The 27,321-nt window shown below is 39.7% G+C and overlaps 1 long non-coding RNA gene across 2 annotated transcripts in view; it reads left to right on the top strand.

Moving 5' to 3' along the window:
* The window catches only part of LOC140463049 (uncharacterized), a 627,354-nt gene that overhangs the window by 264,956 nt on the left and 335,077 nt on the right, over positions 1-27,321 (top strand). For both annotated transcript variants that reach the window (XR_011954584.1, XR_011954585.1), the window contains exon 3: positions 3,061-3,137. This is a non-coding gene — a long non-coding RNA (uncharacterized lncRNA). The remainder of the gene's footprint in view (positions 1-3,060; positions 3,138-27,321) is intronic.

Here is a 27,321-nt window from a genome sequence, read left to right as displayed (position 1 = left end):
CTTGGATAGAGGTGAGGGAGGAGGTGTGGGCACAGGTTTTACAGTTCCTGCGGTGGCAGCGGAAAGTGCCAGGATTGCAGGGTGGGTTGTTTGGGGGCGTGGACCTGACCAGGTAGTCGCAGAGGGAACGGTCTTTGCGGAAGGCGGAAAGGGGTGGGGAGGGAAATATATCCCTTGTGGTGGGGTCTGTTTGGAGGTGGCGGAAATGTCAGCGGATGATTTGGTTTATGTGAAGGTTGGTAGGGTGGAAGGTGAGCACCAGGGGCGTTCTGTCCTTGTTAAGGTTGGAGGGGTGGGGTCTGAGGGCGGAGGTGTGGGATGTAGATGAGATGCGTTGGAGGGCATCTTTAACCACGTGGGAAGGGAAATTGCAGTCTCTCAAGAAGGAGGCCATCTGGTGTGTTCTGTGGTGGAACTGGTCCTCCTGGGAGCAGATCCTGCAGAGGCGGAGGAATTGGGAATACGGGATGGCATTTTTGCAAGAGGTAGGGTGGAAAGAGGTGTAATCCAGGTAGCTGTGGGAGTCGGTGGGTTTGTAAAAAATGTCAGTGTCAAGTCGGTCGTCATTAATGGAGATGGAGAGGTCCAGGAAGGGGAGGGAGGTGTCAGAGATGGTCCAGGTATCGTTTACTGAGCTATGGAAAGAAATCTCACAAGCCCTCACAGTGAAACTTCGAAATACTCAATGCAACTTGCACTTAGCCAAAAAAATTCAAGATTTGTGCCAAACAGTATTTGGGACTTAGGGTAACCATGCATTTGCTTTTAATCTTTTTTAAGTTGAAATTTCCTACATGTACTTTCTTAATCTGAAGTGGCAGAATGTCTCATTTTGGTGCAAGAGCGATTTTTCTCCTTTTTGATTTTTGTTCTTATATGAAATTTTTTGAGATGAATTATTTTTGCTTCACCTCCCTAGAGTGTCCATGACCTACTTCTATTACTAGCTCATTTAAGTGTTCTTTTATTGTTTTATGGGTTAGCATTACAATGTGAGATATACTGGCCAATATAATGAATAAAACACTACCAGCTTCTAATAGTATTAGGGGATATAAGTAATTACTAACCAACAGTCAAAGCTTTAAACTAGTGGGCGGCACGGTGGCACAGTGGTTAGCACTGCTGCCTCACAGCGCCAGAGATCCGGGTTCAATTCCCGCCTCAGGCGACTAACTGTGTGGAGTTTGCACATTCTCCCCGTGTCTGCGTGGGTTTCCTCCGGGTGCTCCGGTTTCCTCCCACAGTCCAAAAAGATGTGCAGGTCAGGTGAATTGGCCATGCTAAATTGCCTGTAGTGTTAGGCAAAGGGTAAATGTAGTGGTATGGGTGGGTTGCGCTTCAGCGGGGCGGTGTGGACTTGTTGGGCCGAAGGGCCTGTTTCCACACTGTAAGTAATCTAATCTAATCTAAACTATGTTTCTAAGTAAAGACACTATAAAACAATTTAATCCTAACAAGATTTTGTTTTAGGATTCTGCCTGTCATTATGATTGAAATCTGTACTTGACAGAGACCTGATGACCAACTAGTGACTGTCCCTTGTGGAAGCAAATGGAGTCTTTTTTGGGATGAGGTTGTTTAAAGGTCAATTGTAATTCATAACAGATTTAGCCCCCGATGGCAAATACAGCAATCTAAGACTGAAAAAACAATCCAGAATCCCAGGGTAGACAGCTATCAATTGGTCAGCTTGTCTCAATAATGCAAGGGTATTCTCCCCTGAATATTCTTAATAACCCAGTTTGTACAGCCCTCCAGGTAATGATTTAATGCCCTCTAAAAGAAAAGAAAGTTCTCGTCATCTCTGTCTTAAAGGGGTGGCCGCTTACACTGAGATTATAGCCTGTTCCAAAACTCTCCCAGAAAGGGAAACAACCTCTTCACACCTACTCTGTCAAGCCCCATAAGAATCTTATACATTTCAAAAAAGTTGCTTCTCATTCTCTTAAACACCAACGTACAGGAACAGCCTACTCAATCTCTCCTTGTAATAAAATCCTTCTGTGCCCAAGATTAACGTAGTGAATCTTTTTTGGACTACCTCCAATGCTAGTACAGTTGTGAATGGGTTCTGTTCCGGAGTTTGTGTGTAAGTTGGTTTGTATGCAAGTCAGAACACAATGCAGGACAATAATAAAGGAGTCATTCATAAGTTTAAGAAAATGTTCATATGTCTGTTCTTTATCGTTACCCTCCTGTATAAGATGGTGTTTGTGAGTACAAGCATTCATAAGTTGGACATTTGAAAATCAGGGATCCTTGTATATCGTTCCTTAGAAAAGGGGGAAAAAGCTGTTCACAGTATTCCAGGTGTGCTCTGACTGGTGCCTTATATGATTTTAGCAAGACCTTACCATTTCTAGTGAAGGACTTATGCCCGAAACGTCAACTCTCCTGCTCCTTGGGTGCTGCGACCTGCTGTGCTTTTTCAGTGCCACACTTTTCAACACTTATTATTTTTATACTCCTATTTGACATAAAGGCTAACAGTAATTTTGACTTCCCCATTACCTGTTGAATTGGGATCCCACTTTTTGTAATGCATGTACAAGGTCACCCAATTCCTTCTGTGCCCTTTTCTGCAGTCTTTCCCTTTTTAAATAATATTCAGCTGTTCTATTCTTGTGCATAGCCTCACATTTCCCACAATATATTCCATCTGCCAAGTTTTTACCTACTCAATTGTCTATATCTATACCCCTGGAGACTCTTTGTATTACAGATTTCTTAGTCATTTTACTAAATAACTCTTAAACACATCAATGGGTTTCTTGGTGTCATACATTCAAAATTTGAGGCTAAGATTTTTAAAAAGTGAAGGAATATGATTCCCAGAGATAGATAGGTGTTCATCATTTTTTAAACAGTTGAAAGTTAAGTGCTTATCAAGAAATTCAATCAGCAAATAGACTTTTGCAGTAGGGTTTATCTTCTTAACCTGCCTCCTTCCTCTAGCATTTTCCATAGGATAATATTTTATTTGAAAAGGATTATAACATCCCTGTGGTGTAATAGGAATCAATTAGTTATAAATATAAAACTATTCTTTTCTTGCAGAAGTTTACATGCCAGTGAGGCAGAAAGTGTCATCGATGTCCTTTTGAAAGGCTGACACCTGCATCCTGAAACAAAAGGTAAACCGGGGTAAACTACATTTACTTATTTTCTGAGTATTGCGTCTTTGTGACTGTCACTTCAAATAGCAGCACCGATAGTAAATCCATGTTTTGTGCTGACTTTGTATTCAGCTATGTGTGTGCACAAACTGTTTTATCAACAAGAGTGGGTGATTAATCATTGGCTTGACCGCTCAGAGTAGAGCATTAAACTTTCATTAAGCTTGGTACTGCATTTGTGTATGAATATATCGGATGGATAACCACCTTCAGAATCATTTAACATTGTAACAATGTAAGCCAGGGATAAAATCTAGCCATCTGGCTGGTTTACTAATAGAACCAAAAATCAAATAATCAGTGATCTTGACAGAAGCTAGGATGTGTTGTTCCCCAATGAGATATGGCTGTTGTTTGATTCAATAGTGTAAAGGTTAAAGTTGCCATAGATTAGATCTTCACATAATATCATTTTATATGGAAGTGAGAATTTTAGTTCAGCGTAGTCACTGGGTCACTTTAGGCAAAGACTTGTGTTTTGGCTACATCATTTGAATGTTGAGTTCTAAAGGCGGATACCCTTTGATTTAATTGAAGTGTTGAGTTTGATTGTAATATTGAATAGTGCTTCAATGAACCTGTGATATGCTAAAATCATTTAACCACATGGAATAAATGGAAAGTTGGAGTTCTATATGCATTTGCCTAAATTTTTCAATCTAAAATTATTGCTTTTGATATGTTAATTGAAAGATGATCTAGAAAAACAAAAATCTTAATTTTGACAGCCATTTTCCCTCTTCCTCCTACTGCAGCTCCCAGGCTTAGTTGTATGAAGAAAAACGTCTGACAGAGAAAGCAACCTTAAAACAATTCAATATTTTGTTCTTCTAAACATTTTAGCTGTATTAATTTGTATAGCATTATCATTCCTTGCGCATTTCTTTGGCTCAAGCTTTTTTTATTTTCTTCAGTTATGATATTGATAAGAATTTTTGCTAATAATTTGTAGCTTCCCATTCGCATGTTTGCTTTTTAATGATTCTGTACAATACATAAAAGCAAGATAAATTATAAATATGCTCAACCTTTTTATATTGTAAATAGATTTTTAAGTGATCAACTTACATCATGATAATGTCATTAGACCAGAGAGTTAGATTAATCTGCTGGAGAAGTAAGTTTGAATCCCACCATGACATGTGGTGAAATTTGAATAAAATTAGAAAATGGCATAAAATCACTGGTCTAATGCCAACTATGTAACCACTTTCTATTATCATAAAAACCCATCTGGTTCATTAATGTCCTTCAGGGAAGGAAATCTGTCATCCTTACCTGGACTGGGTTACATGTGACTCCAGACTCACAGCAATGTGGTTGACTCTTAGCTGTCCTTGGACCTTTAGGGCTGGTCAATAAATATTGGTCTAACCAGCAAAATCCACAACTCATAAACAAGTAAAAAAAAATGGACTAATATCTCTTTCTCTTCCAGTAAGATGACTTCCCCCGTACCTTCCCTTTAGCACATATGTCCAGTATATTTTGGTTGATTTTGGTGAATTTTGAACTAGTGAAAGACATATTGAATCATTAGCTTACGATGAATATTCATATTTAAGTTTCCTACTTTGCAAAGCTCTCAGATGACTATGAAATTCTGCTCACTATTCTGCTTACTTTCCTCTTGCCCTTTTTTTCACCTCCTAATTTGTGAGTTCATTTGGAGCTCAAAAACCATGGCAGTGCGATAGTCTTTATTGTTAAACCAACATATTCAAACTCATTCCTCTTGGTCTGATTATAGGGGAGACAGAATTCATGAATACAGGCAATAAATATCACCAGAAGAATTATTTTGATGGTCATAATCAGTTTCCTTTATAAGTATGAGGTTTGCTATCTAGAGTATGAGAACACCTCTGAAGAAAATTTAGTTTTGCCTATCATTTGCACATGGAGTTGGTGAAATGTTTGTGCAGCTACTAAAACATATACAGAAATAAAGGCGTGCACATTGGAAATATACTGCAATAAGGTCAGCAATGGGAAGATGTTAGATGAATTGATATATTACAGTAATAGTACCTTTTAGATGAACAGTAGATAGCCTGAAACAAAGGCAGAGGCAGGCAATGTTATAGACGTGAGATCTTTGTGCTGGACAGGATATGGTGTTGAAAGTTGAATTAAGGGTTGAATAACACACTGAGTTCATGAACAATTTTGATCAACCTGAGGCAGTGGCAAGGAGTGGCAAGTGACCCAATGACTGAAGAAGCATACTGCCTCAGTATTTTTAATGCTTAGTTATCTCAGAGAAGAATGGAGGTCAGACAAAGAGCCAAATTTTGCTGGGGATATAATTTGATGGCAGCCTGTCAATTACTGTAATCACTGTCAATTACTCCTCTGAAACAGACCACAACATCAGGATGTCAGTCATGTGCAGATGAGCACAGAAACCCAGAAGGTCCAGTCCATCACCCAAGGATAATACCCACCCCAACCACCTCCCCCTCCTCCCCAACTTCCTCAATTCACTGACTCAACAGTCATAGCATCATGCAGCATAGAAACAGACCCTTCAGTCCAATCAGTCCATATTGACCATGTTTTCAAACTAAACTACTCCCACCTGCCTGCACTTTGTTCATAGCCCTACAATCCTTTCCGATTCATGAACTTATCCAAATGTCTTTTAAACATGGTAACTGTACCCACCTCTGGCAGTTCATTCCATACATGAACCACTCTCTGTGTGAAAAAGTTGCCCCTCATGTTTTTTTTTAAATCTTTCCCCTCTCACCCTAAAAATATGCCCTTCGTTTTGAACTCCCCTGCCAAGGGAAAAGACCATTATCATTCACCTTATCTATGTCCCTCATGATTTCTCAAACCTCAATAAGGTCACCCCTCAACCTGCTATGCTCCAGTAAAAAAATTTTCAGCCTTTCCAGTCTATTTTTATATCTTAAGGCTGCCATTCCCAGCAATCATTCTGGTAAATCTTTTCTGAACCCTCCATAGTTTAATATCCCTCCTATAATAGGGCAACCCAGACCTGCACACAATACTCCAGAATAGACCTCCCATGAAATGAATGAGAATGTCATCATCCTACTCCTGTATCATTGTTAGAAACCCCATATAAAGTTATTTAGGTCTAACTGGGTTTCTAAGAACAGAGAAGTCAATAAAATTTGATGACTGACAGAACTATAGGGGTGGCCCTGAACAACCAATTTTATGTTCATTGTTAAATCATTAATTTGTTGACTTTTAAGCTAAACATTTTTTAAAAATCTTCTCAAGTTAAAAGTAATTGATTTTTGTGCTTTCTGTTTCCTGTTTCAGAGTCTGTAAATGTCCTTTGATGTGGTTCCTTGCTGTACACAGTGAATGCACATTAAAGAATGTTGCCATCAGCCAGAGTATCACTGCAAGGTGACAAGAGGTGAAATTCTCACTAAAGAGTTCTTGGTTAGTGGTGAGCACCCTTGTTTCACCTCTGACCACTTAGTCCCACTCAAGCTATCTGACAGTATAGAGGCAATTTGCTTGAGGGAGATTGTGAAGAGGCAGTGCTCTCCATTAGCTAATGTCATCAGGCTATCTCTAGAGGCTGTCCCTAAAAGAAAGTCTTGCATTTAGATAGCACACTTCATGGCCTTGGGGCATTCCAAAGTGCTTTACAATTAGTAAAAATCTTCTGAAATGAAGTCACTGCTCCAATGTGGAAAATGTAACAGCCAATTTGTAAACACCAAAATCCCACACATAGTAATGTGCTGTTGACCAGATAGTCTTGTCCTTCCGTGATGTTGATGGTAGGATAAATGTTAGCTAGGTCACCTGGATAATTCCCAAACTCTTCAAAATACTCAAAAATCTTTCATTTGTACCTGTAGCGTAGATTGGGTTTCAATTTAACATCTTATCTGAAAGACTTCAACTCTGACAATATAGCAGTGCCAAAGTATTGCATTGGAATGTAATCTTACACTTTCTGGTCAAGTCTCTGAAGTGGGACTGACTCAGAGGCAAAAGTGATGCGAACTGAGCCATGACTGATGTCTATTTGTATTTGAATCGACCCACATATGTTTGGTTGATGTTGTTGAGGAGCAGCATGCTGGTGAAGAGAATGATGCTCTGTTTATATATAAAGAACTCCAGAGGCAACGTTGAAGAAGAAGAGTTGCTATTTCTGGAGATGCTTTGTCTAAGATTTGAGAGGTAAGTGTCAAACTAAGTAGAGCAGTCAAAACAGAGCTAGACACTGAGTATGGAGTGATTGAATGTGTAAAGAATTGAGGAGGAGGACAGAAGAAAATACACCATGGTTACAGTTACTACATTGCAGTTTGTGGCTTTGGTTAGGACATTTTAGACCAGAAACATGTTTTGTAACATGGAATTATCCATAGAATGGTCATGATGGAAACATGTTCATGGACAACAACTAAATATGTAGCTTTATTGCTGAAAGCTATAACAGCGAATATATCCAGACATTGGTTATTAAAAATCGCTTTGGACAGAACTTCATTTGGGCCTGAAATAGGTACAGATTCAGTGCTGCAGAGGCACAAATTTAATTTCATATGTGAATTCCAGTTTTAATTTCCCATAACCAATCCAAAAAAAGCTAGACTATGCTATATCCAGATCTTCAGAATATGTGGATTCTAAATTCCATGTAACTAAATATTTGTTTGATATGATAAAACCTAGTTGCTTCTAACAAAATATTTTATTCAGCCAGTTTGTTACAGGCTCTCTTCCACAGTTATTTAAACTGTTTTGATTCAAGAAAAAACATATAGCGAGCCATTATTCCATTTCAATAGCAAGAACAAGTGCATCTTTGAATAATCTACTGTTGGTTCAAATTTGTGATCCAGCATAGCATGAAATCTAAAGTGGCATATGTTATGGTAAATGGAAACACTGCTGACTAGTCTCTGCTTTTCTTCTGTCTGAAATGATTGTCTTTTATTCACTTCATGTTGGTTCAGTGCCACATAAAATGTACTTTGCTTGGACTCCCTCAGGAAGAGGTTATTTTTGGACCTGTTTAGGTGAAGTTGCATTGGAGCATTAAAACTTATTTCTCCCAGGAATCTGAGTGTGCTAAGTATTTGGATCTTAAGAAAAAGCACAGTAGCTTCTATCTACATCAAAACAGTCAATTTTAACAGCACATATCACTTTTGAAGTATAATTTTTAACAATAGGAACAAAGATTTAAAAGCATCAAGCATGAGGGCTAATGTTGATTTGAGACTAGCTGGAAAATCTTCATCTCTCCATGACACATCTACCACAACAAAATTTGGGGGTACGTTGTCTACAGAAGAAATTCACATTATAATGAACAGTGTTTAGCATTTGTCTAATGGTAGGATCTTAGTTGCCAGTCCCAATATTTTCCTATCAGACTTATGATGGAATCCACTCTTCCACCCTTTCCATATAAAATACCTGGACAAGCCAAAGAATATGGAAAGAAAAACAATTTGAATTGCTTGCCTCATTGTTCCAATATGTCCTAAAAACTTGAGTAATAATACCTTGCAAATTACTGGTCAAATAATTAGATTGTTCTGGTTGCCTTGTAATAGGAAGGAGTGTAGAAGGTTGAGGGGTGACGTTATTGAGGGTTTATAAAATCATGAGGGGCAGACGATTTCTTCAAGTCACCCTATGCACCATGGCCAAGGATGACTTTTCTCATGTAGTCTTCCACTCTTCATTGCATTATTAATGTAACTGGCTTCTCTGGTACCTTCTCATGGAATCATGCAGTTGGAGAGGTGAAAGCGCTTCCCATTGCTGTACTATACTTAAAGCACACTGTTCAATATTACAGCTACAATGCTTATCATTGCATCATTATGTCTGCTCAAAGGCTGTCACCTACCTCATCCTCCAAAACTACTAACATTTCCTGCCTTCTGCACCTTCTGCTCACTCACTGAGGGGACCACCCCACCTTGAAAGTGAAGTCCTGAAATAGTCTGAGAGTTGTTTTGAAGTTAGCTATAATGACGTGGTGAGGCTGATGATTTGGATGGCACGTGGACGAGGTGTCTATAGAGCCTCAAAGGATGTTGTGGTGAAAGTAGAATTATCTGGAAGTCCAGAGAGGTAAGAATTAAATTCCTTCCACCAAGTAGTCACTCTGACTTTCATGGTGGAAATGGTTCTGTCTAATTTCTTGGGGAAGGATGGGAAAATTGGGAGCTGCAAAGAAATTGGGGGTGTTGAGCTAATAATGACATGCAAAGGTATGGAAATCAACTGGCTATGACTCATTAGTGGAATTTTGATCTCGCCATTTAAAGCTTATGAGGAAAAGCAGCGTTTGTTTACCTCAAAGTTCAGAATCAATTTTTCCATTTTGATTTTTTCCAACTTTCTCATAACTGGTCATGGGAACAGAAAGTTCTGCCTGAGATTTTTTATTCCATTTAAGATCTTGACATTGTCAATCCATTTTTTGAGTCCTTATCAGGTGCTCATGTGTTGAGTGAAAGCCTGCCCTATAGCCACCTCTACAAGGTGAGGTGTATCCTCCATGACCCACAATTGTTTTTTCTCCTCTTCATTCAAGAACATGCAAGATCCTTGAGGTCTTGATCTTTGCATTGCTTCCCGTGCATGCAACAATTAGCTTAATCTGACTCTTGATAGCCTTTATTATTCCTTACAAAACACCCAGGAACTTAGGAATGTACAGCCTCCTTAATGGTTCCATCCCCAGTTCGTTAACTTTCTTAGCAATGGCCTAACAGTATTATTCACTAAACTACTATTCCAGAAACTCAGGCTCTGTGGACATAGATTCAAATTCCACAATGGTACATATTGGAATTTCAGTTCAAATAAATACCTGGAATTAACAACCAATGATGACCATCATGAAACAACCAGCAATTGTTGGGAGAAACCTATCTGGTTCAAAAATATCCTTCAGGAAAAAGAATCTGGCCTGGCCTATACATGACTCCAGACCCACAGCAATACGTTTGACTCTCAAATCCCTTCTGAAATGAATTAGCAGTTTTGATACTTTAATAAATCTTTTTCTAGACATAGTACAAGTGAAGGTGTCTTGATGTTTTCTCTGCAGGCTGGATAACTCAATAGATCCTTCCTTAGAATCAGCACTGGTGACGGTACTCTACCCAGTGTCTTGGCACACTGGATATTGGAACAGATCCTTCCCTGGACTTGGTTCAGGTTAAATGTCTTTCCACAGTGTGAACTTGGTTTCTCCACAGGGTGGATATTGGAAGTTGTAACAATCGCAACAACATCTCAAAAAAGAAATGAAACTTGACTGGCATTGTAAAAGAAAATGGCAAAAAGAACCTATAGATCCTGCAAAATTTTCCTAACTAAATTTTGGGAGTTCGTGCTAAAATTGGGAGAGCTGCCTCGTCGACTAGTCAAACAACAGCCTGACATAGTCACACTCATAGAATCACATCTTACAATGTCTCAGAAACCATCCCCATTCCTGTATATGTCCTGTCTCAATGGTAGGACAGACCCACCAGACTTGGTGGCACGCTGGTATATAGCCGGGAGGGAATTACCCTGGGAATCCTTAATATTGATTTCAGACACAATGAATTCTCATGACATCAGATCAAACAGAGGGAAGAAAATTTCCTCTGATTACCATGCATTATGCTCCCTCCACTGATGACTTTGTGCTCCTCCATGCTGAATAGCACTTGGAGGAAGCACTGAGAGTGTGAAGGCTATAGAACGTACCCTGGCTGGGAGATTTCAATGTCCACTACAAAACAGTATTACTGATCAAGCTGTTTAGGTCCTAGAGGACATAGCTGCTAGGTTGTGTCTGGAGCAGGAAGTGAGAGAACCAAGAGGGAAGAACATACTTGACCTCATCTTTACCAACCTGCCTGTTGCAGATGCATCTGTCCATGACAGTAATGGTAAGAGTGAAAAGCATTTAGTCCTTGTGGAGACCAAGTCCCACCTTCACTTTTATAATACCTTACATTGTGTTGCGTAGCACAATCACTGTCCTAAAAGAAACAGATCAAACAATTCAAAACTGGGCATCCATGAGGTTCTATAGGCCATCAGTAGCAACAGAATTGTACTCCAGCACAATCTGCAGCCACATGGCCCAACATATCCCGACTCTAGCAATACCATCAAACCTAGTACAATGGTAAGTGCAGGAAGGCTTGCTAGGTGCAGCACCAAGCATACATTAAAATGAGGCGTTGAAACTATCAAACAGGATTGCTTGCATCCAAAACAATGTTAACAATAAGTGATAGACAGAGCTAAGTGATTACATAACTAATAGACCAGATCTAAATTCTGCAGTCCTGTCACATCCAGTAGTGAATAGCAGTGGATAATTTTTAAAAACTCACTGGAGGAGGAGGCTCAATAAATATCCCCAGCACAAAACTTAACGCTGAAGCATTCACAGCAACTTTCAGCCAGATATCCTGAGTGCATGATCCACCTCAGCCTCTACCAGAGATCCCCAGCATCACAATGTGGCAAATTGCCCAGTTATGTCGTGACCACAAAAAGCAGGACAAATCCAAACTGGCTAATTACTGCCCCATTAGTCTATTCTCCATCATTTGTAAAGTAATGGAAGGTGTCATCAACAGTTCTATCTGGCATCACCTGCTCAGCAATAACCTGCTCAGTGACACCCAGACTGGGTTCTGCCAAGGTCACCCAATTCCTGACCTCTTCACAGTTTTGGTTCAAACCTGGATATAAGTGCTGAATTCTAGATGAAGTAAGAGTGACAGCCCTTGATATAAAGGCTGCATTTGACTAAGTGTGGCATCAAGGATCCCTAGCAAAACTGGAGATATTTGGAATCGGGCGACACCTTCTCTGGTTGGAATCATATCTGGCTCATAGAAACATGGTTGTCTTTGTGGGAGATCAGTCATCTCAGCTCCAGATATCTCTGCAGGAGTTCCTCAGGGTAGTATCCTATGCCAACCATTTTCAGCTGCTTCCAAAATGACTTTCTATCCATCATAAGGTCAGAAGTGGCAATCATCACCAATGATTGCATAAATATCAGCACCATCAACACCATACTGTAGCAGTCCATGTTCAAATGCAACAAGACCTGGACAATATCCAGGGTCAGAATGAAAAATGACATTGGCAACACACAACTGCAAGGCAATGACCATCTTCAATAAGAGACAATCTAACCACTACCCCTTGACATTCAACTGTGCTACCATCACTGAATTCCCCACTATCAACATCCTGGGGGTTGACCAGAAACTGAACTATCTATATAAATACAGTGGCTCATGAGCAGGTCTGAGGTTAGGAATACAGCAGCAAGTGACTCACCTCCTGACTCCCCACCAAAGCTTAATTGTCACCTACAGGGCACAATTCAGGAGTGTGATGGAATATTCCCCACTTGACTGGATGAGTGCGGCTCCAAGAACACTCAAGAAGTTTGACACCATCCTGGACAAAACAGCCTACTTGATTGGTACCACGTTCACAAACATTCAGTTACTCTATCACTCTTACTCAGTGTGTACTATATACAAGATGCATTGCCGAAATCACCAATGATCCTTAGACAGCATCTTTCAAACCCACAACTCACAAAGACTTTGTGGAGTCAGGAGATGAGTCATCCAGAGCAAGGAACCCAACCTTGGACTTACTCCTGTAGCTCTTAGAACTTAGTCTGTAATCCAAGATGAAACAAGGATACTTATTGCCAACCTCATAGAAGTCTCCTTGAGCTAATTCTTTGCGAAAATGTCACCAGTATCCCCAGGCAGTGGAACTGCAACTTGAGTCAGCATTCTTTCCTGGCCATAGTGGAGCAAGCGTCATATCACCAGGCAATTCAAGCAATAAATCACATTAAAACATTTTCACAGGGACACCGAGATACAATCACTTTCAAAAATGTTTGCATATGTAAAACTTATGAACGGGACACATTCATTGACAGGTAAAAACTAAAATATTCTAAAATTGAAAAAAAATCTTAAAAAGCACAAATATAATATTACTTTCTCAGTACAATTCTGCTGTTGTACTATTCATCAAATTTTATGAACCACATTGTTGTGGTTCCTCCACCTCCACCAACTCCTCTGGCAGCTTGTTCCATACACGTACCATCATCTGCATCAAAATGTTACTCCTTGGGTCCTTTTTAAATTGTTCCCCTCTTATTTTAAGTCTCTGACCTTTAGTTTCAGATTCCCCTACCTTGGGAAAAAGACCTTGGCTATTGACCCTATCTGTGCCCCTCATGATTTTATAAATCTGTATAAGGTATAGCCAGACATGACTTCCCAACTCTTATACTCAATGTACTGACCAACAAAGGCAAGTGTGCCAAATGCCTTTCTATTTGTGACTCCACTTTCAAGGGACTATGCACCTGCACCTGTCGGCAACTCTTTGAACTCTGGGTCCTGCCATTAACTGTACAAGTCCTGCCCTGATTTGCCTTACCAAATTCTTAATTCCAAGAAATATACAACCCTTATATAACCATTTCTTATAATGGTTTACCATTTTCCCAACATATAAATGTATTACTTTATAATAATTATATTAATGATGCCATGTCTGGAGGACTTTTTCTCTGTATCCCTTTTATAATGTGTTATTATGGAAACATTAACCAGGCTAACAGTAGGCATTTTAATTTTTTTCTAAGTAGTATTTTGATATGTGATGACATTATTTTTCTCCAAGAGTAATATTCCAATCTTTCAAATACATACTGTGCAGTAACTAATTGGTTCACTTTTTATGTTAATTAAATCCACCTAATATATACTTTGCTTTAATGTTTTTGCATACTTTGTCAGCGTCAAATTAAAACATTCAACTGTTGAGAACTCACATGATACAAAGATACATGTTAAAGCTTCCACTCTATCTTCTTGGACATCTGGTTTGCAGTAACAGGAACGTGTTTATTTCTAATCCTTGAATGCTGGCAAAATCAAAATGTTTTCAGCAATGTTGATTTGTCTGTGTTTTCTTAAATCCAGATTAATTTGATGGTCAATGCTTAAACTAAGCTGCAGTCAAACCACAAGCAAAACTAGGGTTTTATATGCCGAGGGAAACATTTTTCAAACTGACTATTGACGCAGAACCCTTAATTACACAGCAATACCAAAGTCTGCTGAGCCATTGATCTGTGGTAGAAAGATCAGAGAATTTCTAATGAATTATTTCTGACTAAGCTGTCAGCTTGTTTCAGACTTTTTAGTTTACAAATAACGATTCCTCATTTGAAGAATAAAATAATGCAGTTTAAAACATTAATCCATCTAGTGCTTATGTATGCAAGCATTGAGCTAAGTTAAAAGCAAGAGGTTAGCTGAAAATAGATATTTTAAAAGTTAATAAATTTATAATCTAATCACCATTGGGTGGTGGAGGAGGTGTGGGTGGTGTGACTGTTAATCTGTTGAGAAGGAATGTCCGAAAGCAAAATGTAACTTCTGAATGAACCTGTTTTATATAATTTAGTTGTTGCCACTCTAGGAATAAAAATTATAAGTTATTGAATGGATTTGTACAAAGATTATGAATTTATATTATAATATTATTTCTTTGAATACTATTTGAAAGAGTTATTCCAACATATAGCACAAATATAACTGTAATATTTTTTCATGGTTTTTGAATATTTTTCCAGAGGGAAGAAATTAAAGCCAATTACCTCTTAAATGAAATGTTTTTAAATTGAAGTGTGTCACCTAGGCTTAGAATTCTCTTTCCAGTTATATATGTTCAGCTTGTGAGACACGGGAATTGATGTATTAATGAATCAGTCATTGTACGCATGTTGTCCTAATATTCACGGACTTTAATTAATTCATTACTCATTTCAATCCTACAAATACAAACAATGGATGGCAAATTATTTGAACGGACTGTATGTCCATTCTAAGCATCCATTTTTGTGGTGAGGAATGTGTAAAAATTATATAATTGTTAAACCTACTGAACAGAGAAGACGCCTGAAAGACGACCTTATTTTGTTGTCACTTGTAGCAAAATAAAAGGGAAAGACAATTGTGTTTAAAGCCAATTACCCTCATCTTAAACTCAGAGCCAATTAAAGTCAAATTAGAGTCATAGTCATAGAGATGTACAGCAATGTACATCATGGAAACAGACTCTTCGGTTCAACCTGTCCATGCCGACTAGATATTCCAACCCAATCTAGTTCCATTTGCCAGCACCTGGACCATACCCCTCCAAATCCTTCCTATTCATATACCCATCCAAATGCCTTTTAAATGTTGCAATTGTACCAGCCTCCACCACTTTCTCTGGCAGCTCATTCCATACACGTACCACCCTCTGCATGAAAAAGTTGCCCCTTAGGTCTCTTTTATATTTTTAGCTTAGATTACTTACAGTGTGGAAGTATTTTTCTCCTCTCACCCTAAACCTATGCCCTCTAGTTCTGGACTACCCCACTCCAGGGAAAATACTTTGTCTATTTATACTATCCATAATTTTGTAAACCTCTATAAGGTCACCCCTCAGCCTCCGACGCTCCAGGGAAAACAGCCCCAGCCTGTTCAGTCTCTCCCTGAAGCTCAAATCCTCCAAGCCCAGCAACATCCTTGTAAATCTTTTCTGAACCCTTTCAAGTTTCACAACATCTTTCCGATAGGAAGACCAGAATTGCACGCAATATTCCAACAGTGGCCTAACCAATGTCCTGTACAGCCGTAACATGACCTCCCAACTCCTGTACTCAATACTCTGATCAATAAAAGAAAGCATGCCAAATGCCTTCTTCACTATCTATCCACCTGCAACTCCACTTTCAAGGAGCTATGAACCTGCAGTCCATAGGTCTCTTTGTTCAGCAACAAGGTCTCTTTGTTCAGCAACACTCCCTAGGACCTTGCCATTAAGTGTATAAGTCCTGCTAAGATTTGCTTTCCCAAAATGCAGCACCTCGCATTTACCTGAATTAAACTCCAGGCTGGTAGGTATAGGGAATGCTGGAAGACTAAAGAAATTGAGGGTTTGGTTAAGAAAAAGAAGGAAGCATATGTTAGGTATAGACAAGATAGATCAAATGAATCCTTAAAAGAGTATAAAGGCAGTAGAAGTATACTTAAGAGGAAAATCAGGAGGGCAAAATTGGAAGCATCTTAACCAACACGTTGCTAAAAAATTGACATTACCCCAATACTCCACATTTCTGACTTAATATTTTAAAACCGCTCTTCAATGCATCTGACCAGACTCTTATTAATATTAGAGATTTTGCACTGTATTTCATCACTTTGCTTACATTCCCTAGTACTCAGATACATCTCTTGCTTCAATTGTCCTGGTCTGGAAATTTAACTGATATTCCCAATCTGACTTTGGAAAAATTTAATAAGCTTTTCGCTTGCTATCTATCTACATCCATATACATTGTTTTTTAAAAAAAAATACATATTTAAAGATAAACATAAATATCAGTATAAAAACAGGAATTTGTTTGTCATAAAATTTAAGTGTACCATTAAAACCTTTTCTCATGTTCATTTATTGGTCCATTAATTCTTGGGTCCTTAGTTTTGAATAAGTATCAGCGTTTATATCACTCTAGAACTATAGGCCAAACTAACACTAACTAGTGCTGATATGTCTCCTATTTATTTTTAATTGTAAAACACTGCAAATACTGGAATTTTAAATAACAACCAAAAATCTTAGAAATATTCAATGAGTTTAGCAGGATCTGTGGAGAGGGAAAGGTTGATTACCTTTAATTAGAACCAGAAAAAGCTAGATATGTAACCTGATTTGATCATGCACAGAGATTAGGAAAGGGGAGGGAAGGACAACAAAGAGGAAGACCTGTGATAGAATGTATGACAGGAAAGATAAAATGACAAAATAAATGATCATGCAAGGCAAGAGAAGATTGTTACATCTCACTGGGATAATATGCTGGAAATTCCCAGAGAGAAATTCCCACTATTCCCAGAGATATCACAAAATTTAAAGATTTGATAAAGTATGCAGAATTCCCAATTTCCTGAACTTTTAGACTCAGGTTGACAAAAATCATAGTCCAGTTTTCTGCACTTAACAGGAATGACTATTTATTACAAATCAATAAACTCTCGTTACAGATCAACTGTTATGAACTGTCAACATAGACGTCTCAACATTAAAGCTCTAACCTTTTATAAAACTGCCGGCACACTCATATAGACAGACACAGACAAGAGAAAAAAAAAACATGGGTGTGATTGGCGGAGAGAAAGCCTGGGAAGGCAGTTCAATGGTCCATGTTTTCATGGTTCAATCAAATGGTCCTCCTTCTCCTGATCCTTTCACTTGTTTGCAAAAGGCACTGGACGGCTGCTTCATATTTATAAACTCTCTGGCCATAGCTTAGAACAACTGCTGAGGGAAAAATAAATTGCCTTTCTTCAGGCTTAAGTTAGGTTTTATGCAAAGAAAAGAGACCGTTCCTACTCTTGCACAGATCTGATGGCTCCTCCTGCAAACATTCTGACCCCCAAGCTGTTCAACTATCTGGAGCCAATCACATAGTTGCTGGCAGACAGGAGACTTTTAGTCCTCAATAACTGGTTACTACTCCACAGACCAATCAGTCACTTGTTGATGACTGAAGCTCACTGGTTCCAGCTCCTCTGTAATCGGTTTTCCACTACTGCTTGAACAAACAGCTGTGAAAACAGTACTTACAATGAGTGTTGGGTTACTTGTTTTTAAAAGTGCACCAACCCTTCAACAGTTGTTGTTTTTAAAATAAGAGACAAACAGCCCCTATATAATCTAACTGCAAGTTCAGCTTGATACTTTGATCTTTCTGAGTGGTTCACATCACTTAATAAAAAATTAAGTTATAAATGGATTGAAGCCTTCACAATGCCTGATGCTGTCTCATTCAATCATGGCAATGTTTCATGCTAATATGGATGTTATAAAAAGGATAACACTTGCTCAGACAGGGTTTGAAATATTGTGTGATATGAAGGTGGCTAGTCTCTCCACCTTCATTTGAAGAGTTGCAGCTAAAATGACATTCGCTCACACAGCTGATAATGCAATGTGAACATCTATATACAAATGCAATGATATATTTAAAATGAAGTGTCAACAATGCTACCTATCTGCCTGCAGAAAGTTTTGTTTTCCCTTTTCCTTACACTACATTGGGGCACAGACCCCAGGCTCTGTAGCTGAATTGGAGGGACCCTGCCTATAGAGATCCCTATTGGCCTTAGAATTTTAGTTGGGCAATCCTGGTGTATTTGTAGCTAGAAGTCCATAACATTCTAAGTTGTTCTGCCCTACTGCAGGTTCACCCTATTCGGCTTGAACTCTCTCAGGATTTAGGATTGTATCCAGGGTTGAGGCGAAGGGTTTGGCACTTCTGGAGTTGCTTGAGGAGAGGCTTCTGGGGATCCCTGTATCTGCTTCCCACCTGACTCCGTACTTAGTGGTTTCACCTTATCTTCTTGTGAGGGTTGAATATCTGATATGAGGTCAAAAATCCCTCGTCCCCCTGTTGCCTACCTTAAGTGCTGAACACCAAAGGCTGGAGCAATGGAGTACAGATTTATGTCTATGTCCAGCAGAAACTGAATATGCTGAACCTGAATCTCCTTGGTAGCTGCCAACCTGTCTATTGAGATGGCTGGGTGCCTGCATGCCAGAGGCAACACGTTACAGGTAGTGTTGGTGGATTCCTCTAACCCTTTGAGTAATTTCCTTGAGTGTCTCCAACAAACCTGTTTGCTGCTGCTCCTGTTTCTGTTTTTGTATTTGAAGAGCATTATTAAGGGCAGCACCATGGAGCCCTTTATAACCCAGTGCTGAGCACATACCAAGTCCCCAACAATCTCCTCTGAGTGCCAGCAAACCTTAATATTTCATCCTTGGCCAGCTATGGAAGTGTAACAGTCACGTACTCACCAGTATATCCTCCTGATTTTAGTCTAGCTAATGTACCCATCACAGTGTCAATATCTGAGCTGGTGAAGTATGCAGGAGACAGCATGGCTGATGCTTCCTCTGAGGGATCTGTGACTTCTTCCTCAGAGATAGAGAAATAGATGATTCCCTGAGGGGTTGGCCTCTTCACGGTGGCAACTGTGCGGATGCCACTAGTGCCTATGCAGTGAAAAGAAAGAGAATGAGTTGCAAAATAAGGCAAAAGTTTTGGCATGGCAATAATTTATTTACAGTGGTGTTAATTGGTGATCAGTGCAGCATTGGACAATGCATCTTACTCAGATGTGGAGTTTACCATGCCAACAGTCATCATCCTCTCTTGCTAGGGAAAGATTTCTCTCCTCACAGGCGTTGAAGCAATGAATGTTGGATGGCTCACCACCAGTTTGGTTCTCTCCACCCAATTGTGGACCACTTTCTTCTGGAATGAAACAAGGGAAGGGATTGAGTGAATTGAGATTTGATCACACAGTCATTAGTGCAAGTGGGGAAAGTTGGCGAGATGATCCAAGTTAATGAGTAGGCAGTACAAAGAGCATACAGGGTTATCTGGGGGTTGTGGTGGGTGACAGTGAGTGAAGTAGTGAGATAGTGAGAATGGTAGATCCTGGGCCTTGGTGGGAGGTAGGTGCAGGAGCAGGGTTGGAGAGAGTGTGAATTAGCAGAGAAAAGATAGTGACACCCACCCTTGTGGTCCTCAGAAGATCATTAAGCTTTCTGCACGCTTTGCACATTACACTGACCTAGGTATGTCCTATTCACAACAAGCTGGACCAATCCAATTTAGCCAATTACTACCCCCATCAACCTTTAATCAATTACCAGCAAAGTGATGAATGGCTTAATAAATAGTGTTATCCACTAGCACTTACTCAGCAATGTACTCTTCATTGATGCTCAATTTGGGTTCTGCAAGGTCCACTTCCCTGCAGACCTCAGTATAGCCTTTGTCCAAACACAGGCAAAATAACTGAATTACAGTGATGGGGTTAGAGTGACTATCTTTGATATCAAGTGTGCATTTGACCTTGAGTAGCGTCAAAGAGCCCTTGTAAAATTGAAATCAATATGAACTGAGTAAAACTCTTCACTAACTGGTGTCATACTTCATGTAATGGAAGGTGGCTGTAGTTTTTGGAATCATTATGTGAACCCCATTCCATTGTTGGAGAAAATGAGAACTGCAGATGCTGGAGATCAGAGTCGAGTATGGTGCTTGAAAAGCACAGCAGGTCAGGCAGCATCCGAGGAGCAGGAGAATTGACGTTTCAGACATCAGCCCTTCATCAGGAATCCCCATACCATTGTTGTGGAGATTCAGCACAGTGCTCTAGGCCCAAGTATATTCTGGTACTTAGAGTCATAGAGATATACAAGATGGAAATAGACCCTTCAGTCCAACCCGTCCATGCTGACCAGATATCCCAACCCAATCTAGTCACACCTGCCAGCACCTGGCCCACATCCCTCCAAACCCTTCCTATTTTGATATACCCATCAAATGCCTCTTAAATGTTGCAATTGTACTAGCCACCACCACTTCCTCTGGCAGCTCATTCCATACACGTACCACCTTCTGTGTTAAAAAGTTGCCTCTTATGTCTCTTTTATATCTTTCCCCCCTCACCCTAAACCTATGCCCTCTAGTTCTGGACTCCCCCACCAAAGGGAAAAGCCTTTGTCTATCTATCCTATCCATGTCCCTCATAATGCCGTAAACCTCTATAAGGTCACCCCTCAGCCTCCAACGCTCCAGGGAAAACAGCCCCAGCCTATTCAGCCTCTCCCTGTAGCTCAGATCCTCGAACCCTGGCAACATGCTTGTAAACCTTTTCTGAACCCTTTCAAGTTTCACAACATCCTTTCGATAGGAAGGAGATCAGAATTGCACACGATATTCCAACAGTGACCTAACCAGTGTCCTGTACAGCCGCAACATGACCTCCCAACTTCTGTACTCAATACTCTCACCAATAAAGGAAAGCATACCAAATGCCTTCTTCATTATCATATCTACCTGTGACTCCACTTTCAAGGAGCTATGAACCTGCAGTCCAAGGTCACTTTGTTGAGCAACACTCTCTAGGACCTTACCATTAAGTGTATAAGTCCTGCTAAGATTTGCTTTCCCAAAATGCAGCACCTCACATTTATCTGAATTAAACTCCATCTGTCGCTTTTCAGCCCATTGGCCCATCTGGTCAAGATCCTGTTGTAATCTGAGGTAACCTTCTTCGCTGTCCACTAAACCTCCAATTTTGGCGTCATCTTCAAACTTACTAACTGTACCTCTTATGCTCGCATCCAAATCATTTATGGAAATAACAAAAAGCATAGGACCCAGTATGGATTGTTGTGGCACTCCAGTGGTCACAGGCCTCCAGTCTGAAAAACAACCCTCCACCACCACCTTCTGTCTTCTACCTTTGAGCCAGTTCCGTATCTAAATGGCGAGTTCTCCCTGTATTCCATGAGATCTAACATTGCTAATCAGTCTCCCATGGGAACCTTGATTCCCATGCACAAAGCCATGTGACTATCCCTAATCAGTCCTTACCTTTCCAAATACATGTACGTGCTGTCCCTCAGGATTCCCTCCAACAACTTGCCCACCAACGAGGTTAGGCTCACCGGTCTATAGTTCCCTAGATTGTCCTTGCTACCCTTCCTAAAGAGTGGCACCTTGTTAGCCAACCTCCAGCCTTCTAGCACCTCACCTGTGACTATCAATGACACAAATATCTCAGCAAGAGGCCCAGCAATCACTTCTTTAGCTTCCCACAGAGTTCTAGGGAACACCTGATCAGGTCCTGGGGATTTATCCACCTTTATGCATTTCAAGACATCCAGCATTTCCTCCTCTGTATATGGACATTTTGCAAGATGTCACCATCTATTTCACTACTTTCTATATCTTCCATATCCTTTTCCACAGTAAATACTGATGCAAAATACTTGTTTAGTATCTCCCCCATTTTCTGTGGCACCACACAAAGGCCGCTTTGCTGATCTTTGAGGGGCCCTATTCTCTCCCTAGTTACCCTTTTGACCTCAATGTATTTGTAAAAACCCTTTGGGTTCTCGTTAAGTCTATTTGCCAAAGATATCTCATGTCCCCTTTTTGCCCTCCTGATTTCCCTATTGAGTATACTCCTACTGCCCTAATACTCTTCTAAGGATTCACTCGAACTGTCCTGTCTTTCTTAATCAACCCTCAATTTCTTTAGTCATCCAGCATTCCCTAAACCTACCAGCCTTTCCTTTCACCCTGACAGGCATATACTTCATCAATGACTTTCCTACCATCATAATGTCACTGTGGAGATGTTGCTGATTGCATAATGTTCAGTACTTTGGCAACTCCTCAATTAATAATGTTCTCCTTCTTGCATGGAGCAGGACCTGAATGATATTTAGGCTCATAGTTATTAGATAACATCCACCCAAGTCCCATGTAATATCTATCTCCATCAGGAGTTAGTCTAGTTACTTCCTCTTGACTTGAAACAGAATTGCTATCATCACATCCCTTACAATCTGCCAATGAACTATATTCGGTTCTGCTATAACACGTATTTCTTCAATGTGAATTGGCTTTAATGCAATTGAAGGATTTAGACCATTATTTGTAGAATATGAACTTTCCTTACCTGTATTGGCTATGATGTGGTTCCAGCCCCATGATGTAGCTATTGCGAGATTTTCTTATAACACGAGATCGGAACTATTGCGTTATATCAGAATTAATTATACAGCATTTTGGTCTGATATCAAATTGAGGGAAGCGTGTAAATAGACCAAGTTGAAACAGAAGATCAGCTATCAGCTACAATGCAGTCTTTCTGCATTGTAGAGCAATATAATGCACTCCTCCTCCTATTTCCTATCTTATTTTTTACATAAACATTTTGGGAGTCACCATTGGCTGGAAAATCTAAAGGACTATCGTCAGTATTATGGCTATACAGCAGGTTAGATGCTGGCAATTCTGCAAGAAGTGACCCACCTGCTGACTCCTCAAATCCCTTTCATCATCAACAAGGCACAAGGCAAGAGCATGACAGAATACTGTCTCTTTGCCTATCTCTGTGCAATTCCAATAACTCTCAACAAGCTTGACATCAGCTAAGACAAAGCAGCCTGCTTGATTGGTAATGCATTCACACCAGGGCAAGGTTGGGTCCAGTATGTACACCCACAAGGGGCACCACATCAACTCACCAAAGTCTCTGTGCTAGCACCCAGCAATCCCACTAGCTCAACAGCCTTGAAGAGCAAGGAAGCATTGTGCCACATTTAAGTGCTGCAACATTTTCAGTTGGCATTTTATCACTTCACTGTTGCCGTGTCAAACTTCTGGAGTTCCCACATTAACAGCACCGTGGGTGTGCCAACTCCACGAAGATTACAGCAGTTTATGAAGCGGATTGACCACCATTTTGTAAATTGGAATTAAGAATGGCAAGAAATGCTGGCCTTCCCAGTGCCCTCACATCCTATGAAGGTATTTTTAAAAAGACACATTTAATTGAGATTGTACTTCTGTGAATGTGCACGCAAATGCAGTAATTGAAAGATGTGCAAAATAGGACAAATTGGCAAAGTACATTCCTATAGGAACTGAGACTAAAGAACAATATCCCTGAAGGAAGGAGAAACTCACAATATTGTCCTTTGTATTTACTCCTTTCCTTTCTTCTCTTGTTCTGAAAGCTATTTTACTGCCAGTTCTTTGTCATTGCACATTATGTGAGAGCTGAGAGGCTGAGTACGCAACTATTTGCTTTGTATCTCTCAAACTTCGATTTTGCACTTGACCTTGGGCAGTTTGTGCAAGCAGAATAAATTGACATCTTATTCAATTTTAACATCCAAGATCCTTACTCCCTAATGCTTCTTTGCAGTTGTCTGCAATGTTCCCAACACACTCCATAGTATTCTTTGTTTATACACATTGTTTGGGTAAAGTAATTTTACAAATTAGAAATTAGTTTTAAAATATAAGGAAGCACTGCAAATAGTAGAGAGAAAATAACTTTTAAACCTACTATCTGTATTTATGTTCTGGATGCTAATTAACCTCATACTAAAATAACTCCTCTGCTTCATATTATTATGTTAGTAAATTGGATGTTAAATATGCGTGGGATTTTTAAAATATAATTCCAATTATTTTACTACTTTGGATCTCTTTTTATATTAAGTGATAATTAGTCAATTCTTGCATCGTACTAGAAATTGCTTCAAGATGATTCAATAAAAATCATGGCTCCCTCCATCATATGCAGAATTGCAGTGGAATCAATATATTATACAACTTTTGTTGTATAAGATGAAAATCTGACATTGACTCAGAGACACAATTAGTTACTTACCAGCTAATAAATGGTTTAGTTTAGTTATGTGACTGAAAAACAGATTGTTGTTACATTTTTCAAAAACACAACATTTGATCTGTGGTGTCCTGCCTTTCAGTGATATGGATGCAGTTTTGCTTCCACAATGACATCTGCTGTGTATGCACCTTTGACCAAAGCATGAGTATGAGCACAAGGTCCATCAGACATATGCAGATTCTATAGACTGTGCTTTCCATCAGTTTGTAATGTAGATTTCACATTTTGGAGCTTAATCTTCCAGGTAATGTCTTCTCTTAATCTTGTGCAGATGAACATTTGTTTAGCAGTATGAAGGACCATAACAGCACTATTTCAAGAAGCCATGAACTAGTTGTAGATCATGGTGGATTGATAACTATTCACTCCCACTGTGATTGTGGAAGTGCTTGCGAAGTTATACTACAGCTTATAGTTGCCAAAGCCGACAGAGTGTGGTGTGTCACATGCTCCTCACTTCAAGGATTCTGCTCCTGAACACTTACTTGCAAAAATGGATCCACTAATTTGCATCACTCTTGGATTACAGAATAATTGAGAGGTTAAGTAGAGATGACATGGAACTAGATAGCTGTTGAAAGAGGGAGGTGGAGGAATAGGGTTCTCATCGGGATACCATACCTGCCTAGAGCATTAACAGAGGAATTTTCTACCCTGAATAATGTGTCAGATGCCTATGATTTACAAAGGAAGTTCTCAATGAAATCTGTCACTTTTTGCAGCCCAAAATTCAGTCTCAGCCTCGTTGAACACCGTAACTGTCTGCTCCATTGTTTTTTCAGACATTGGGGAGTCTCCAGTCAGTCTGTGAATAAAGTATTTTCTTTTCCACCAAAGTAGTCAGCACAGCTTCAGAAAATTTGGAAAATGCTAGTGGCCAGTTTTCCTCTGGGTCACACTCTATTTGGCAAACCAGCTGCTCCACTTGCTCCAGCCGGAATGCACCTCCCCTTGAAGCAGGGCAGACAACTTTAAGTGGTGCTCATGCCTCTTAATGTGGGCTCGTTATGTATGCAGCTACTCAGCAGTACTTTTAGTGCTGGTTGCAATGCAGATATCATTTAACCAGCAGGCTGCAGGAAGTTTGTTTGCTTCATGAATTGAGGAATTGGGTGCAGGTTAATTACACCTGTATTTGTTTCTTGGCCCTGTACAGCTTCTCAAGTATAGAATTGTACAGTTCAGAAATCAGCCATTCAGTCCTTTTCACATGTCTATTGGAAAGTTTTCTACAGTCCCATTCTGCTCTACTTGCTGCATTCAATTTTATTATCTTAATTTTACGTTTTAAAGTTTTAGCTTAATCAATGTACATTGCCTTAACCTGCTATCAATCTGCAAATTTTTGAAGATCATGAAGAATTTTCTCAAATACAGATAATTTCGCATTAACCTCGTTAAAGACTTGTGATGACCATAACACCAGAAGGTGTAGGAACAGAAGTAGGCCATTCAACCCATTTAGTCTATTCTGCTATTTAACGGGGGTATGGCAGATCTGATTACACTCCTCCCTTTTCCCCATAGCTCTTGGTTCCCGAACTGATTAAAAATTCGTATCTCCGCCTTAATGACCCAATCTCAACAATTCTCTGTGGTACAGAATTCTGCATGTAAAGTCATTTTATCATTAACTTTGAGAACTGTCCTTGCAATTTTCCAAGTTCAGTGGATGTTTTGTAATGGGAACATGTCCATTGTGATCAAAACAATCTTTATTAAGTAGGGCCTAAAGCAAAAATGTTGACATTGGAGCAAATTGCTTCTAACTTACAATTTTTAATCATAAAACTCAACCCAATTTCCTCCTACCTCGATCCCTACACCAGAAAAAAAACATATATTTGGGCCACTAACATTTTTTCAATTAATTCTCCCAATTAAACCCCCTTTTGTGCACTCAGTTCTGATCACTGAAATAACTTACATGTGTTGGTTTGTCTCTTTTCTGCATTTCTCTCTGTCTCTAATGCAGTTTTGTAAATGTAACTATGGCCGTCTCAGATGATTCATCACTTTCTAGCTGACAAGGAAACCTTGACTAACTTCTATGGCTTGCAGGTTTCTTATTGCATTTAATTTAAAAAAAACACAAGGATTGCAACCATATTTCAATGAAAGCATATTTATCATGTTCAGAATGAGTGTTTTGTTGTCTGGTGGAGGGTGCAGGGGGCAGTCTTCCTCTGAGCCAACTGTGCTTCTTCCTTAGAGGTGGAGGAGATGTCTTGTGGTGCAACTTCCTTGATGGCAGAGACTGTGCAGAATCCACAGATTCCTGCAGGAGACAAAAGAGAGAATGAGATATGTAATAGGGATAGACAGTCAGACATGTTAAGAATACATGCACAGTGGGAGGGCTCTTGTAGTGGTGGCCCTCCAGCCTCAAGTCCCATCTGCTGCAGGCATGTTTATAACATCTCTGAACATTTTGATTAGAAAATATCTATATTCACAGTGGTGGTAATGGGAGAGCAGCACAGCACTTGCTGATAATAGTTTTTACTTTACACCAAGGGTCCTTTCGTTGTCAGGGATGAGGAGATTGATGTTAGGCACTCCACCATCCACCGTAGTTCTCTCCTCCCTATTGTGGGTCACTTTCTTCTGAAACGAGACAAAGGATGGAATTGAGTGAGATGAAAGTGGTTGCTGCAGCTAGTGCGGGTGAGTTAATGCAATCAGGTGTCCCGAGAGAGGGCAGCACAGAGGACAATCAGGCTTTGTAGTTTTGGGGATTGGTGTGAGTGAGAGTGAAT

Source organism: Chiloscyllium punctatum, chromosome 37, assembly GCF_047496795.1.
Source record: "Chiloscyllium punctatum isolate Juve2018m chromosome 37, sChiPun1.3, whole genome shotgun sequence".
NCBI classification, from domain to species: domain Eukaryota; kingdom Metazoa; phylum Chordata; class Chondrichthyes; order Orectolobiformes; family Hemiscylliidae; genus Chiloscyllium; species Chiloscyllium punctatum.
The sequence above is the reverse complement of the archived record's forward strand: the minus strand, read 5'-3'. Positions and strand labels throughout refer to the sequence as shown.